This window comes from Phoxinus phoxinus (assembly GCF_949152265.1).
Source record: "Phoxinus phoxinus genome assembly, chromosome: 8".
NCBI lineage: Eukaryota > Metazoa > Chordata > Actinopteri > Cypriniformes > Leuciscidae > Phoxinus > Phoxinus phoxinus.
Window position 1 is genome coordinate 28,468,651 of NC_136883.1, and position 17,722 is coordinate 28,486,372.

At 36.7% G+C, this 17,722-nt stretch overlaps 1 long non-coding RNA gene across 1 annotated transcript; it reads right to left on the reverse strand.

Moving 5' to 3' along the window:
• LOC307003297 lies at positions 1–1,083 on the reverse strand. The gene is made up of 3 exons (XR_013798665.1): positions 1,017–1,083; positions 479–585; positions 1–85 (listed from the first exon to the last, which is right to left on the reverse strand). It is a non-coding gene; the product is annotated as an uncharacterized lncRNA (long non-coding RNA).
• Between the last annotated feature and the right edge of the window lie 16,639 nt (positions 1,084–17,722).

The following is a 17,722-nucleotide window of genomic DNA, read 5'->3' on the forward strand; positions in this document are numbered from 1 at the left end:
GACAGTTATGTATGTTCAGGAGCAGCGGTGCTAGAGTCGGTACTGGGCTTCATGATTAATGAAAGCATTCCCCGAACCCAGTCTCCTGCGCAAAAGAAGCCCTGTGAGTTATTGTGTGTGAAGTGATTTTTTTATTACCTTTTCACACAGAGTTGGGCTGTTTCAGAGAGCAACATTAAGTCCTATAGATCAGGAGGAGAAGCCGCAACGTTAACGTCTAAGATGGATGTAAACGTTAACAAATAGTAATGTTATACCTGAGACCCGAAAACAAAGAGGACAGAAAGAATGATCAGGGGATAGAAATACAAGTAAAACTATCAACTGTCTGGAAATATTTGAAGTGTTGAGTTTTATTTGTAACTTGCCCATGATCTACAGTAACATCAGATTAAGAAATTAAGCATGGGAGTCTTAAGCATAAACATATTCAGCAAAGTATTCAAGTCCATTCAATCAGGGGGCAGAAAGCCTTTACCTTAATTTGTTGTGGCTGGTGAGTCATCGTGAGAGTGTCAGGCTTGACGTGTAACGTGCTCATGAATAGTCAGATGTGGTGGCACCCCGTTGAGATAACAATGTTTACTGATGCCAAGACAAACAGAGGCAATAAACAGGACAATTAACCATCAGCGACAAACAAACTCAATACAGGACCAAATGACGTCAACATTAAATTACTTCAGTAGGCCCTATATTAAACAATCTCGCACGCACACACACGCACACACACACACACACACACACGCACACACTAAACAAAGAGGGAACCAAATTACTTTTTAGTTTAAAAATGACAAAATCGCTCGAAAAAGATTGTTGTCAAGCTTCCTGCTTTGGGCTATAAAACAATATTTAACCAAACGTGTTAATTCTGTCCTTGTTCAACTTCAAAACACAAATGAAAATAAATGAAATCTGTTATCACATTAAGCGATCAATTTAAGCACGCTAAAACCACAATCACGTATCGAATGACAAACAAGTGGCCTCTCTTCCAGTGACTGGACACTCACTGAGTTCCCAGCAGGAGGAGAGAGCCCATCTAAAACCCTCAATCTCCATCATCTGCACTGGCTCTCTATCTGCCAAAACATCCACTGAATCATGAGAAGCACTATTCCATCAGCCTCACTTCATTAAATCCTATGAGAAAACAACAGATCTGAAGAACCGCAAAAGAAGCTAACAGTGAAAATATGCAATTCATTATTCATCCCTCTATATATATATATATATATTTTTTTTTAACTTCTGTTAGCATGATATTGGAGTTTAAATGCAACTTACATTAAATAAATGATGTCTTGAATATAGCCCAGATCCATCATGGTCACTCAAAGTAATGGCAGCAGCTGAATATCAAAGGTTTTATTCTTTAAATTAGACTTTAGTTTAAAGATAAAGGTGGTGTCTTAAAAGGGAAAGTAAGTCATCCTTTGATGATAAAACACATGGATCTCAAACCCCTCCAGAAGTAATCTCTTGATTGCGGACAGTGACGTATCACCATGTCACAATCTCATGAACTAATGGTAGAAATGTTGGTTTCTTATCATGTATATTGATGTGATCTACTGACCCTTTGGGCATTTGAAGCCACATCTCCAAAGTCAAGCCAAGTCCTCCCACGCGGCTCTTCCCTTCTCCAACTGGCTTTGAAGTTCATTCTCCTCAAGCTGAAAAATTGCAGGGCCAAGTCACCTCAAAGATTCACTCTGGAATATTAAAGATAGGACTTCATAGTGCCCTCCATGCAAAGCTATCCTTGGAAAGACTTTGTAAACCACATATTTTCTCCCAAACATTTCCTCAAAAGATCTATAATAATCATATTAAAACATTGGTATTAATATTGAATACAGTGATTTAAACCATTGAGTGAATTATTTCCTGTCACACCACTTCATACCTGAATGATTTAGCTTTTTTATTTTTCTGCACTTATGCACCAAATGCCAGTATAATGTATCCCGATCTTCAAGCAGAAGAAGCTGGATGAAATTCTTTCAGCTGAAAAATTACACTATTGTCCTTCTTAGAGCTGCTTTACAGAATAATTGAATTCTGTTTGCATCATTGATCATTATTTTCCTGTTCACTGTAAAGCTGCTTTGAAACATTCTTTATTATAAAGCACTATATAAATAAAGACGGCTTGACTTGTTCCATATCATTGCATTTGAGAGTTTTTGCCGGAACTTCTTTTTAGCTTTGGGCTATCTGAAAACTTTTGGGGCGTTTTTGGAAATGATGCCGTTGTTTATTTGTGACGTTTAGGAATTCCCTGCTGTCCTTGTTCCCTAATGAGGAACATAATCACCCGTTGACTGACAGTGGGTTCTCGCCTCATGCTAGACCCCTCTCAGGTGACACTGCTGATCCGACAGATTACTCTGAAGGGGGTTATGTAACAGAGCCTGGCATAGCACTGTACTGTAAACACAGCTCTGCTCCTTTTGATAACCAATGAGTTCTTTTAATCAGGTCCGAGGAAAGAGCTTTAACACCCCCCTGTTGCTCTCTTTATTGGGCCAGGGTGATGGGCTAAGTAGCTAAAGCCCAGACCCACCGAAGTCCCTTTGGGATTTCACCCCATGGGGTGCACTGAATCAAGAGCCTGATGGCCTTAGAGGTAGTGCTGTTTTTATTGTGATTATTCTCTGGGAAACTGAAGGTCACGTTGCATTTTATCTAAAAGCCACATTTGATACTTTTAAATAAATATTAAGCAGTAGCCAACTGCTCTGTGAGTTAGACTACTCAAAACAGAATAGGTCAAGCCATTAAAAAAAATTGTGTTGAATCCTGCCACCTGCTGGTGCAGACTTGGTAATGTATAACATAAAATCTACATTTTCGAATCTGCTTCCCTTTTGGAATTTGCTATGTTTTTTTTTAATGGTCGTTTTTGGTTTATGAGTAGCCTACAATAAAATCTGTTTAACATTACTTCAAGATTCTAAATAAGGACAGCTGCCACAAGGATCATTTTTAATACGACCAAGTCAGTGCTACAGGGAGATAGGAAAGAGAACCGATCGTCCAGTGCCAAACAACCTGTATGCAAAGTTGCACCTACATCCGAATATCATACCTGCGGGACAGGTACCGTACAGGACGACAATAACAACTGCCAAGTTACACCAGGATGCAGAATCCCTACATCAGTGCTCAGAGGCTGGATTGAGGTAAAAACAAAGAACAAAAAAGTCACAAGGTATGTCTGAGGTGAGAATAATATTCACATTAAAATTTCCCACTTCTGATTTTAAAATGTTCCAGTCATAGTGTTCCAGACAACTTGAAACTCACCAACCTCCAGTTGAAAATAACCAATAGTCACTGTCACTTTGGAAATAACAACAACGCAGCATAATTACACTTCCGGGTTGGCCTACAAACTGACGTTATAAACGGGATATTGAAATTGCATTTAAGAATTGGCTAATCAATTGATATATGGAATCTAATGTCAGTTGGCCACACCACATAGGATGTTGAAATGGAATTAAAATATGAATTGGAATGACAGGAAGAGGAATTAACTGAACTGCTAAAGTTCAAAGAAATTCCAATACAAGTTTTGGAAATTATTCTAAACATGGCATTAATATGAGCATATAATGAACAATATGAAAATTTTGTTTTAAATTCGAAATAGCAAATAACCATAGGTTAAAATTTGTAGCTGTAAGAAGGGGAATGGAGGGTGGTGGGGGGGATTTATGTTTTTAACTCACGACTTTGAGCAAAATATCTTATGATATTTTAATAAACCTTTTGAGAAACCTAGCTTCGAGTGTGAGGATAAGATGTGGCACTCGGAGCTTGGGGAATTGCACTGGTAAATGAAAAACAATTTCATATTTGAAAGGAATATATTAGAAAAGCTACTTGAAATCTTTGAAATACCACCTACTTGTACGGTAACCAGGTTCAAGTATACTTTTACCATTTCCCTTTACGATTCAGTGACAGCACAACTGAGGCTAAATCAAAAGAAACACTCCTCTTCCAATAAGTGGCTATAATAGAAAAAGACTCATTCGCTGAGCAGAACAGTGTGAGAATTGAATCACCAGTGGGATGTAAAACACACACCAAAAACACAAGTGCTTTTGTGAGTGTGGCTCTAATCTGCAGAACGGCAAAACCCAACTGCAGATTCACACTTGCATATATCGTATTATCTGCTTGGTATGATAGTGGATTTGTCTTCACATAAAAGACCTATGTTTCATGCTGGGTTTTCTCCTTCAATGTTTTCCACCCAAGTAGAGTAAAGGCAGCATTGTGAGAAAGATGAATACTATCCTTGGATGATCTCTGAAAGTCAATGGACTGAAATATCTATTCTGCCATAATGAACAAAGCCTTTGTCTTCAGCATTACTGTAATAACCACATTCTCTGGCATTCGTCTTTTTTACGCCTGAATAAGACGAATTGAAATTGGATGGTTGTGAAGATATTCATAATCTGTGAATATATTTCATTGGTGTGTGTGTGTGTGTTTGTCTGAGTAATTCCACGTTACATACATTAAGGCCTCATGCGGTGATTCGTCATTTCCGTTAGTTCTCCCTGAATAAGCAATCCTCTGATTCACGCCTGGCAAAAAAAAATAGTACCGGTAGTTGTAACGGTCAAAGTTCACTAAACAGACAAAAAAGGATATATGATTTGTAATAAGTTTAAAAACAAATGCAGACATTTCTTGTTTTTTTTATTTTATATCTAATACTGGACACTGTAACCTGAATATTTCTAGAGCTTTTGCATAAACTATTTGTGGCAGTTTTGTTATGCACCTATACCAGCAGATGGCAGTCTAGCACATGTTTAGCCTGAAGACATAAAGAGCCTGAAACTAAAGGATCCTTCAACAAGAAAGTTGTGTTGTCCCTGACATTCAGCATACTCAGCACCTGTGCTGTCTGCCATTCTAATCACTAAGCATGAATTTGTCCCTCATGTTCATGTGGGAGCGCCTGGTGTTTGTCTCTCATTAAAACCTCCCTAGTGATTGGAAATGAGAGGCCACACTCTCTGCCAACCTCTTCTGCTTTGCGTGGAGAGGGGGGTCCCAGGGGCAACTGCGTTTTTCAAATATCAGTTCATCAGTATTCAGATGCCAGTCCGCCATACTGGTCAAACAACTCAGTGTATGTGGCTTCACTGACAACCATAATCTCTTGACGCAAGTATAAGCCTAGTCTATAAGTGAATGATAATTTCATTCATTAGTTCACCCTGACAATGCCTTAATGCTGAAAATATATTTTGTCTTGAAATATAATACATTTAAATATATTAGTTATTATTATGAAGAAATACATACTGAATTAAAAATACAGTAAGAAGAGTTTGTTGTTACATGTTGGTGGTATTTAATGAACAATGTTTACTTGTTCTCTGTTATCTGAACCGATTTGTCAGCAAAACTTTTGACAGCTCGATGGCTGCATCCAAAATGACATTCCCAATATCCCAAGTAGTAGGCGAAAAACAGTGTGTGACAAAAGAAGTATGTCTGAATTCACAGTACTCTAAAAGAGTAGGCAAAAAGTACCCGGATGACCTACTACTTCCGGCGAGATTCTGAAGTGTCCACACAATGGACACTTTACTATCCCATGAGGCCATATGAGAGGATTTGGGTGCGCCTCAATCAACTCCCTAGCTTCCTACTCACTTAAAACAGTTGGGTTAAAAATGACCCCATGTTGACCCAACAACATATATAGCACCAACCTAGCACCATGATATAGCACCAACCTAGGTTAATTTGACCCAATGTATTGGGTAGTAAGTTTTACCCAATAAATTGGGTTATAAATGACTAATTTGTTCTTTAATCATTCTGACATTATTCTTAATTTTATTTTGTATTATTCATATATGTATTATTTGTATAATAATAATAATAATAATAATAATAGAAGCCATGTACAAATACAAATATATTGAAAATGCTTTATTTGCATTACATTTAAGTTGCGAACACTTCTATCAAATTACGTTATTGGTTGCAATTGTGTAATTAATTACTTCTTTATTAGGTTATACGTGCAAATAAGTTTCAATTTACAATAATCACAAATAAACAATCAGAACAAAACTAGTACAGACAATGTAATTGTAAAGTGTCTAAATACTGTAGGTGACAGTGTGTTGATTGAGTAGTGTGCACTGTAGAGACTGCTAAACAGCAGCAGCGGGCTTGGGATACTCAATGTCCAAAATGTAAAGCATGCATCAACTGCAATGCAATGCAGCATGGAAGTCAGAGACTAAATGATTCTAGCTCTGACTCAGAATCTAAGTATGAATTTGTAATTACTCTGTAAAGACACATAAATGTCACTTTCAGTGTTTCTAGTGTGATGAAACTCTATATCAGGAATGAGGCCACAGGTAACCACATCCTGCTGATATAGAGTCTAACAGCACAATTACGAGTGTGATATTGCTTTTATTCAACAAATTACACTAATTCACTAAATCATTCACAGAATCATTGATTCGCTCCAATTACCACCCGCTAACATAACAATGTAACATGCAGAAAGAGTTCAAAAATCCCCACGGCTGTCTGTAATCATGCAAACACCACTCTTGTAACACTCTGCCAATCAAATTGATTTATTACAGACATTAATCCATTATTACAACAGTAAAAAGTCAAATGAAAGACTGCTAACATGGCTTACAAAAATGCTTCAAAAGTGCCCCCTTTTTCCACTCTTGTTTAGTAATTAATCCATTGTTCTTTTTGTTTAAGATATTGGAGATGTTGCATTAAAACCCTGCCAGCTATCCTTCCTTCATTGCTATACAAAGTGGGCATTTTTGGGTATTATTTGATCCTGTGTGTGTGTGTGTGTGTGCGCATATTTACCATTTAAAATGTCTGTTTAAAGGTTGGAACAAAAAGCATTCAGTATTTGGAGGAGGAGGAGCAATGGAGGGAATTCCGCATTTCCTGCAGTTTTGGGATAAAATCAAGCCTTCATTATTGTGGGAGGAATGGCACTGAAGCAAGACCGTCTTTACAAGCAGTTGATGCATGCTTTAAAATGATTGTACATTTTGGACATTGAGTATCCCAAGCCTGCTGCTACTCTACTCTATATTCTGTTCAATCAACACACTGTCACATATAGACACTTTATAATTGCATTGTCTGTAGCCACATTGCAAGTTTATTTTTATTTTTATTATAGATATATGTGTTAGTATTAATAATTACATTCATACTACACACACTCATAGAACCTGGATCACAGAAGTGGAGGGCCACCCGGGCCTGGGCACAGGTAACTTTTGAGGTCTGGTACAAATATAACATACAAAAGAAGGCAGAGGGCTACTTCAGACAAACTAACTAAAGGATGGTTCACCTAGAAATTAAAATGCTGTCATCATTTACTCACCCTCATGCCGTTCCAAGCCTGTAAGTCTTCCGATCATCTTAGGAACGAGCCAGTTCGGTTCTCTACATTGACTGCTACACACACTATACTTCAAAAAGTTAATAAAGAGATCTGTAATTCTAAATTCAAGGTTTTTATTTATTGAATTTAGGCTTTTATAATAGACATTGATCAGCAAACATAAACGGAGGCTCAGCCGAACCTGCTTGACGCTCGAGAAACCTCCTTGGGTTCTTGCATGTCAAGCAAACATTTAGCTTCTGTTTATCAAAACTGTGTGCGCGTTGATGAATATTTATATGTGAATAAAAGCATAAATTAAATCTGTTCAGCGTAAGCAATCGTGTATCTTTTTGTACTAATATCAGACTCTCTTTGGACTGATAATTTGGACTAAACCACTCAATTCATATGGATTAGTTTTACGATCTCTTTATGGACACTATCTTTTAAGTGTCAAATAGGTAGTTAGGATTTGTTAGTTCACTTTCAAATAAAAATGTCCTAATAATTTACTCACCCCATGTCATCCAAAGATGTCCATGTCTTTTTTTCTTCAGTCGAAAAATAAATGAACGTTAAGGTTTTTGAGGAAAACATTCCAGGATTTTTCTCCATATAATGGACTAAAGGCAACGGTTTGAAGGTCAGTCTCAGCTTCAAAGGCTCGACACGATCCCAGTTCAAGAAATAAGGGTCTTATCTAGCGAAACTATCTGTCATTTTCAAAAATAAATAAATAAATTATATACTTTTTAACCACAAATGCCTATCTTGTACCATCTCTGAGAGGAGCCACGCATTGCGTCATCACGTTGGAAAGGTCACGCGTGACATCGTTAAACATCCAGGTGACGACCATTTTAAACAATAAATTGACACAAATACAAATGTGTCATTCAACATACAATAACTTTTGAACGGTCCTCCTACTCCAAACTTGTAAACACTTAGTCGGTAGGCTACTTCCGACTAAAAACAAGCAAACAAAAAAAACAACATACTTCCGACTACGTCGCGTAACCTTTCCAATGTGATGACGTAATGCGTGGCGCATTATATTATACACACTTTTGTTGTTTGTCAACCGCCAATAATACCAAGAAGAAGAAAAATTATATTATTATTATTTTTTGTTGTTGAAAATGACTGATAAGACCTTTATTTCTTGACTGGGATCGTGTCGAGCCTTTGTTTGAAGCTGCGAGACTGACATTTTTAACCTACAAACCGTTGGTATACCTTTGAAGTCCATTATGGAGAAAAATCATGGAATGTTTTCCTCAAAAACCTACATTTCTTTTTGACTGAAGAAAGAAAGACATGCATCTTGGATGACATGGGGGTGAGTAACTTAAATTATCAGGATTTTTTTTTTTAAAGTGAACTAGATGCTACTCCTTTAAGCAGCTACAATTGAGGGACAGAATTTGCTCCAATTTTAGTAAAACTTATCTTAATTTGTGTTCCGAAAAAGAATGAAAGGCAACGACATGAGGGTGAGTAAAAGATGAAGGCTACGCAGTAGCTAGTTGCTATTTCTGTTTTGCAAACATTAAGTAATAACGAACATATGGATAAAAGTTTATAGGCTATGGTCCGGATGATAAATGCTGCAGCGATCAAAAAGATTAAATTATGTGAAACTATGTTACGCTTCAAATAAAGATCATATCTAATCTTATACATTGTTATGCCAGTAGGTGGCGACCAGTTACTGTTAGGTTAGGCCTATTTGATTTATCATCGAATCATTCATTCAAGAGATCAGTTCAAAAAAAGTCTTCTTTCATTAATTTCAAACGATATTTTACATAATTCATTCATTTAAATGAATACATATTTTAATAGTCTAATTTATAACATTTTAAATATTCAAAAATAGCCTTATTTATTTATAACATTAAATTGAACATTTTGTCAGAACATCAAGTAGATCACGTTATTTAGTTAAGTTGCATAAAGGCACCTTGACACAACTGATTTAAGGCTGCTCAGTGCCTGCTCAAAAATCTGTTTAAAGACGTAATGCTGCATAAAAGCCAAACTAAATGATGCCTACTCTGACCTTTAGCCCCTAATATAAATGTATACTATTAAAATATCTGTTTAAATGCATTTATTCCACCTCTTAGCAGCAACAGTCTGTGTAAAGACACCCAGTTGCCACTTCAGAAGCCCTTCTGTGCCACCTTTACAGTGTAAATGTTGGCATAATGTTTTGTTTTCAGAATTGTGGGAAACCAAGATATCTAAAAAAACAAAACAAAACAAAAAACAGATGATCCAAAATCCTAAATTAACAAGGATTTGGGACAATTATACTTTTTTCTTATTTTAAAGACGTGGTGTGTCTCATATTACAGTCAAGTTCTGTAAACCACTTTATGTATGCCTTTCTAGCACCCCCAACCTGTAGTTCTGTAACCGCCATAGCTATAAAAAAAAAATCATATTTTAATTTAGTTTAGACTGTTTCGGTCCTGGATGCTGACTCATTGGTCATGATTCATTCACAAATGAGATCAGTTGTTTTATTCCTGAATGAATCAGGGCTGTTTAAAGAATCTAATCCAGGACTCATTTACAGATTGTGTCATTCACTTGGCATAATGATGTAACCTTCATAAAGAGTTACTGAAAATACCCACCACTGATGCACAGACTGACACAGACAAGTGATACAGGAAAAACGAAACCCGTTTGGAACACTGCTCAGCCAATTAAACTCGAGGCTCAGATTTAACCTTGTATAATGCTTGACTTCAATGCAATAATAGCCTACTCCAGAGGCTGTAATTCCAGCTAACATTTTAATTCTTTGTGTACAGGAACTTGAACATTCCTCACATTCCAGGAAGCCTTTCAAGCCTATAATATTTACTCAACTTCCTAAATGATAGCTCTTTTTACTAATGATTAACCATTTATTGGTGCTAGGTGCCATTTTAAAGAGAAATGGAGCATTAAGACCACATTGGTGGTGATTTTTGCCTGATGTTTGTTCATGTTTAATCCACAAGAACAGACTTAATTTACTCTCTGAACTGACCAATACCTCTGCAGTTTACCTGTGGATGACTCAGCATTCCCCCCCTCCAAAAAGAAGATAGAAAATCCCCCACAGCCCACAACCAATTAACATTGGCCAATCCAAGAGTGACTAAACACTCACTCGGCAGGCTTTCATCTAAATATGCTGGATGTTTACGTAGGTTCCATAATGAACCAAATCAATTTAAGAACAGTGAGACAGGGGAGTCAGAGTGCACACTATTCTCATAATTGCTCCTGCTCGAAATAGCTTATGAATCTCCCCACAGAGATATATATGTTGAGCTTGGTTGATTTAATGGGTATTGCACACTGAGTCATTGAATTGTCTGCCGTCTGTATTTCAAAGCTTTGTCTTCCTGATCCTTGGATCGAGTTTAACAGCTTTGGCTCATAGGCTTAAAGCATTACAAAATAAGGTAAAAGATTTAGTAAGTGCCATATGACCACCCAGCCATCAAACTGTACGCAATATAAATAAAATATGAAAAGCAATGCTGAATATGATTGACCTTTTGAGAAGATTCATGCCCCTATTCACTTTCACAGCATTAACCTTATCCACGAAGCTGATAATAGACTCCTGACTACTGCATCAGTCACCCTTGCATACTTTTATCGTTCTGTTGCATACTGCATTCCGACACTAGCATTTTCCCCCGCATCAGCCTCATAGAAGGCGGCAAGCCAGACTAATGTTTTCATTCTTTAAAGATTTTGCTACTTCAGCAAGGCTTTCTATTTTCCCCTGCATTTTAAAGATTCACCTTTAGGGAAGTAGGGAGAACCCACCCAACGATTTTTGGTTCCCAGAACGTTCTGGGAATGTTAGTTTATGGTTGTAAAACTAAAACTAAAACTTAAAAAGAATGTTTTTAGAATATTAGGAGCTTGTTCCCAAAATGAGTAAGCAGCCTAAATGTAGCGTCTATATGCTGTCTGTTTTTTTTTTTTTTTTCGTGCTTTCCTATGCTGGAGAGAGATGTAAGTGTTTCCCATGGGTAATGAAGGAGTTGATCATCGTATTGTTGCCCTGGGCACACCCTGCGTCATATACCAATGAGAGTGCCCGTGTAATTATTGCTACCAATTACTGGCAGCTGAATTAGAAGAAGACAAGGTTATAAAAGCCACTTGAACTTGTGGTGTGAGGGGAGGGAATGCAGAATCAAGGCTGGTGAGTTGAGTTGCTGGTGCAATTCCATGCTCTTTTATGTCCCCCCCCCCCCCCCCCCCCCCACACGCACACACACACACACAAACGCACACACACATACACGTGCACACACACATATATAATTAGATTTAAATTATATATGCAAAACATCTGAGATCACGGTAAAAACAAAAGATATAAAATTTAATTTATCTTGGAAATGAAGTTACAAAACAAAAATATAGAGACATTATGATGTACAATGAAGAACTATTTCAGATTATGCATTATTTACATGTTGCTAATCAAATAAGTAAATTTGTCACATTGGTCATGTAAACTCATGTAAAAAAGGTCAGATGTTCTTGTTGCCATTGGTGTGTTGGAAGGCTCTTTCCGAGAACATTCCGAGTACTATTCTGAAGATATTATGAAATTCATAGTTTTTAATTGAATATTCTGGCATAATTTTTGTAATGGAATTTCAGGCCTATGACTTTTGGACCCCATTGTATACTTACTGAAAGTTACTGTAACACAATATCAAGTCCTTAGCTAAAGAAATACCAAAAATATTTATTTTGACACATTTTAATGATTTTTTTCTTCTTCAAACCAATGCTTTATTTACTCACTGCCTGCGACAGCTTTAATGCCAAGTAATAAACGGAAACCGATGCGAGTTATCTGAATCGGCGCATCAAAGAGAAATGCATTGCTTATTCTCTCCCTGGAATGACATGGAAACGGCTGAAGGTAAAGTCAGACAGATTTAGAGTGTTTTTTTATTGGCCTGTTAGAAATCACTCAGGTCTTATTGAGGCCGATAATGGAGGGAAATATAAAACAGGCCGGCTCTTTTTGTTGGCACTGTTCCTAGTCTTCCTCATTACGGAGGCATTGTGATGGCATTTTGAAATCGCACAAACACACACTTGCATATACTGATGCTTCCTTCCAAAACCTGCAGAAATAAAGGCATAAAGATCCAAAAACTACAAGAAATGCATGCAAACCAACCGCCCATAAAACAAATAGTCCACAAAATGCATATGTTTACATGCTGAACAATGGATGAGACTATAGTACACAATTCAGTACTGCAAAATACAGTACACAAGTCTCCCCATTAGATATACACTGATTTCCCTGTCTCTATACTGGAAAGGAAATTAAACAGATGTCAATAATAAGTGGTCACTTTCTTTAGTTTGCTCTAACAATAAAAATACTCTTTTGTGAATTGCTATTTATATGAAACTCCTTTTATAATTGTTATTGAAAACCATTTTCTTCTTCACTATACCAGAAAATTACAGTGAACATGCTGTGTGCCTCACTCCGCACGCTTTTGTGTGCTGACAATATTAGCATAGTTAAAATGTCCCTCGTAGCGCACAGCTGTGCTGTTTAATTAACATAATTTCCTCAGCCACACACTCACTAATTGCTATTAAAATCCTAACACCGCTCTCTGCTTAAAATGGACAATGTCTTCCAAGTAAACGTTTTTATTGCCAGGTTTCAGGCTGGAAATACTTACAGGAGGATCTGAAAGACGAAACAAACAGGTGTTGAAATCTCTTTAGCATTGGCGTATATGCCAGAACTTTGAATACTTGTCCAGAGATTTAAAAAATGGACGATGTTTAATTACTCGTTCGTAAGAAAACCAAGAGAGAAAAAAACGTCCTCCATCTTTTCTGCAGGGAGGTTTGCGTAAGCCCTTCGACTAAATGCTGATTAGAAATCGCATGATGTCCATTAGGTTTTATATTTGATTAATGTTTGGCAGTTTGCTTCTAATAAATGCTTCTGAACTGTCTGTGCCCTTTAAAGAATCTAAAACATACTCAACAGTTATATTATATTAAAGAAACAGGCATTTGGTTTAGCTCATCGACCTTTGTAAATGACAGAGCAACATTACAGTAATTAATGGAAATATTCTCTAATGTCACTTCTTCTTCTTGTCTGGACCATTAGTATGTCTGGGGCACAAAAACCCAGGCCTGTCTTCAAATATGACAGGTCAGTCTTTCCATATTGCTCCATACTGGAACCAGCAGGGGGAAAAAATCCACAAAACCTACCATTGCTATATGCTATATAGCACGGCAACTGAAACAAAATAAGAGAAATGGGAAATAATAAATAGACAAGACCAATTGGTAACCTGCACACATTAGTATAATGTCTACCCTCTGGAATCAGACAGACACAGTGACGCTGTCACAGACTTTTCAACCAACATTTCATAAGCATTTAGGCCATAACTGAAGTGGATGCATGCGTTTTCCCAAACATAATAAATAAATCAATAAACAAAGGTTAAAAAGACTATACAAAAGATTGTAATTCAATGCCTAATATTCAACAATTGGTCATAGTTATGATTCATCATAACAATAAAGACACACAGACATATTTCTCATAACATTTCTGTTAATCCATCAAAGGATCCCTAATCTCTTTTTGGGTGGATGCAATCTGCAGCTTAAGAACATCATCATGTAGCCTAAGGTTTTTTTTTTTTTTTACACTTTCTAAAGACAGAGAACATTTTGTTGGCTGCTTGTAATGCAGGCAGCTTGATCTTTCCGCTCAAGATCACTTTACCCATTGAAAACTTCAATGCTTTTTTTCCTAATAAGGTGTAAGTAATAAGCCCCTGGAACCATTTCAGTACTCCAGTCAAGCATCTAAACATAATTTCGTTTCAGGTTTTTTTTTGCACTTTACAGTCTAGCATGTTATATTTGTTGACAAATGATCTTGGGGAGCAAAGGTAATTGGGAAATGCCCCCCGAGGGATGTCGTGGCACACCTTCCCTTTTAATGTGAAGAGACATTGGTGCACATTGTAAATGTTTTGGAAAAATGTGATCATGTGACGCTCAATATATGAAAAACATCTAATGTCAGTGGAAGCTTCGGTTTGAATGTGTGCTATTTATCACTGATGTTATGGAGAGAAAAAATGATGGGTAGTTCATTTATGTACCAAATCCATGAGGTTTGCAAAACTCATTGACCTAAAATTGATGTGACCGGCAGTTTTTAACCCCTTCTCTGTATAGCCATGAGCTTATGCTGGCCTCTTTTTACCTTCCCTTCATGTTTCACACCTCTCTCAGAAATCTGAAAGGATTAGATGAAAACCGGTCCGGTTCCCTGTGGAGTTATATCTCTCCTGCTATGGAGACGTGACTGTATATTTGGCCTCAGGACAGCGCAATATGTATCTATGCAAATGGCAAAATGCATGGAATTACAACATTGAAGAATACTAAAAACTTATATATTTTGTATAAATATACATGTTTCAAACATCAAAATGTTGACAATAACTGTACAAAAAAGTTTTTGTCGTGTTAATAATAACAAAATGTTATGATATATTTATAGAACTTATCAATTACAATATTTCTTGGTCAAAACAACATGTTGATATCAAACTCTGAAAAGCCTACATAAAAGGCTGTTTTATTGTCAGGTTTGTGGCAACATTCCTCAAAATAGCACAAAAAGGTAAATTTTTGTTAAATGAAATGTATTTTTCTAGTAGCTTAAATAATAAACTTACTTTGAGAAGAATGTGACGACTAGCCAACTGCCAATAGCCATGTGTCCACAAAAAAACACACACATTTTTTTTTTTTTTTTTTGTCTTTAGAATGAAAAGGGTTCTCTATTCTTGGAGTTTATCATTGAACATTCTCACAGGTATTTTTATAGCATAGTATGTGGGCCAGTCTTAACATATGCCACATGAAAAGACCCATTATCCAACACTTTCGTAACGTATACTAAAACAAAAGCAATATTTTGAAAAAGCCTCCATTGCTACAAGTCTTCGCTGGAGATGGGGGGTCTGTGCATGTGCGCCGCTTCAGCCACATGAAAGCTTCCACTTCTGAGTGCATGTCTGCAGGTCTGCGCTCAGGGTGGCGGGAGAGAGCCCAGTGGAACCCTGAGGAAGAAGATAAGGAAGAACAAAGCTTGCTTTTCCAGTGTCAAAACAAACTCTTCCCACTTCACCCTCAGGCTCGGCCGCAATGCTAAATGGGAGACTACAGTCTGAAGGAGGCTGAGGAATTAAAACACTCTAGACATAACTATTCATTGGATTGTTTTTTTGTTGCACCAAACCCGTTTTGGATCAGTTTGGGTGATGGGGATGGAAGTGCTTGTGAATGAGTAAATTCAGGCAGTTAAGTACTCTTGAAAACCTAAGCAAACATCAATATAAAGTATTTACACTTTTATTCAATTAACAAAATTGCCATGCAGCGGTGCTTGTAAAAACAATTACTGCTTCATAAATAAATAAGCAAGCATGAGAGGAAATCATTATTAATATAAGTTAGTATATTCAGTCTATGGATAAACCCTTAAACTATTGCCAGACAGACAGTATAAGAAAGCGTGTTTGTTTTCAAGGCATTTTTATTGTTTTTTTTTTATTAATTTTTTGTTTCCAAACCATTAGGACTAAATATACTAAAAATAACGATGATCTGTCAAATGACCAAAAATCACTATGAGTTTCATAAAAGTAGGCCATGAAACATTTCATAATTCTTTCCCCATTTATTGAAAGTGAATGGGGATCCGGGCTGCTCCCTCCTCAATTGTCACATGCAACAGAAGGGAAGATTATTGATAAATAAATGCTTCAATTTCCACATTCAAAAAAATTCTATGACTTCAAAAGAAATGGAATATATAAGAAAAGTTTGTATGACTACTTTTTATTCTTGTTATTCAGCTTAGATCCCTATGTACTTTGATTAGAAATGAGTAGCCACTACATTTATCAACATTTATTCTTTTGTGTTCCACGAAATAAAGTCATGAAGGAAAATTTTTTTGGCTGAACCATTCCTTTTAAGTCAAAGACGGATCACCATGTGAGTAGCTATTTGGTTTATAAAAATGCCAGGCCATAAAGGGCACAATGGAGGGTGTTGTCCTCATAAAACGAAGGCTTTCACTCTCTAGTTCAAACCCTCTGATTAGAGGCATTAAAGGCGATGGAAGAGAAACGAGGTACAAGGATGGTTCAGAAAGCAGAGGAAGCACACTGCCGCTTTGACAATAAGCTGGAACCCATGCCGGGTGTCTGTTTCCAGGGTTGCACACGTGTGCACATGAACACACACGATGGTACTTGGATGCACTCACAGAAGGGATAGGTCTCAACCTTTTTCCCCTCTTGTGGCAGCATTGTGCGTAATTCAGCAGGTGTTCCCAATAACCCGACTGACATCATCCTCCAACACAAAGGCACATCAAGCGTGTAGTCAGCCAAAGAAAGCAAAACTAGAGGCATCACATCAAGAAAGGTCACAATACAAAAATACTTTTAACAGGACATACTTCAACTACCACAATCCTCCTCGGGCAACCAATTTTATTAGACGAACAATGTCGTAACAGTTAAGGGAATATTATGCATGCACTAATGTATAATTAGGTTCGTTTTATATAATATAAAAATGGAATAAGGTTTATTTTTAGAAGTTTGTATTTAATTATATTGAATATAATTATATACATTTAAATACATTAAATTATATATTTATGTACTTAAAAAATATATTTAAATATAATTAAATAGTATTATGTTTATTTTTATAATATCATTTATAAATGTAATTAATTATTTTTGTTCATATTATATTTAATTATATTGATATTTGCACAAACTTAGAGTTAATGGAAAAGGATTTGAGTTTAGTTTTACAAAATGATATAGCACTTCATTTCAAGTGGTCAGTTAAACTCAGCATGATGCATAACGTCTACAAGTTTGTTGTGTTTCACTTCGGCAAGTGTGCTTACAATACACATTCCATTCCCAGTGATATCCTATCTTTACAGTCCCTCAGGGTTACATCAATTCACTGTTTTACAGTGGGAATCTGGGCCAGCGCTCCAGAGCCTGCCTTGTCTTCTCTCTGGAGACAGTCTAACTCCTGTGACCTGCTCACAATAACCAAGGGAATGGTCCATGAACATTGTCATTAGACTTTGTTTCATTTCCTTGATAGTGCGGTACAATTGATTAA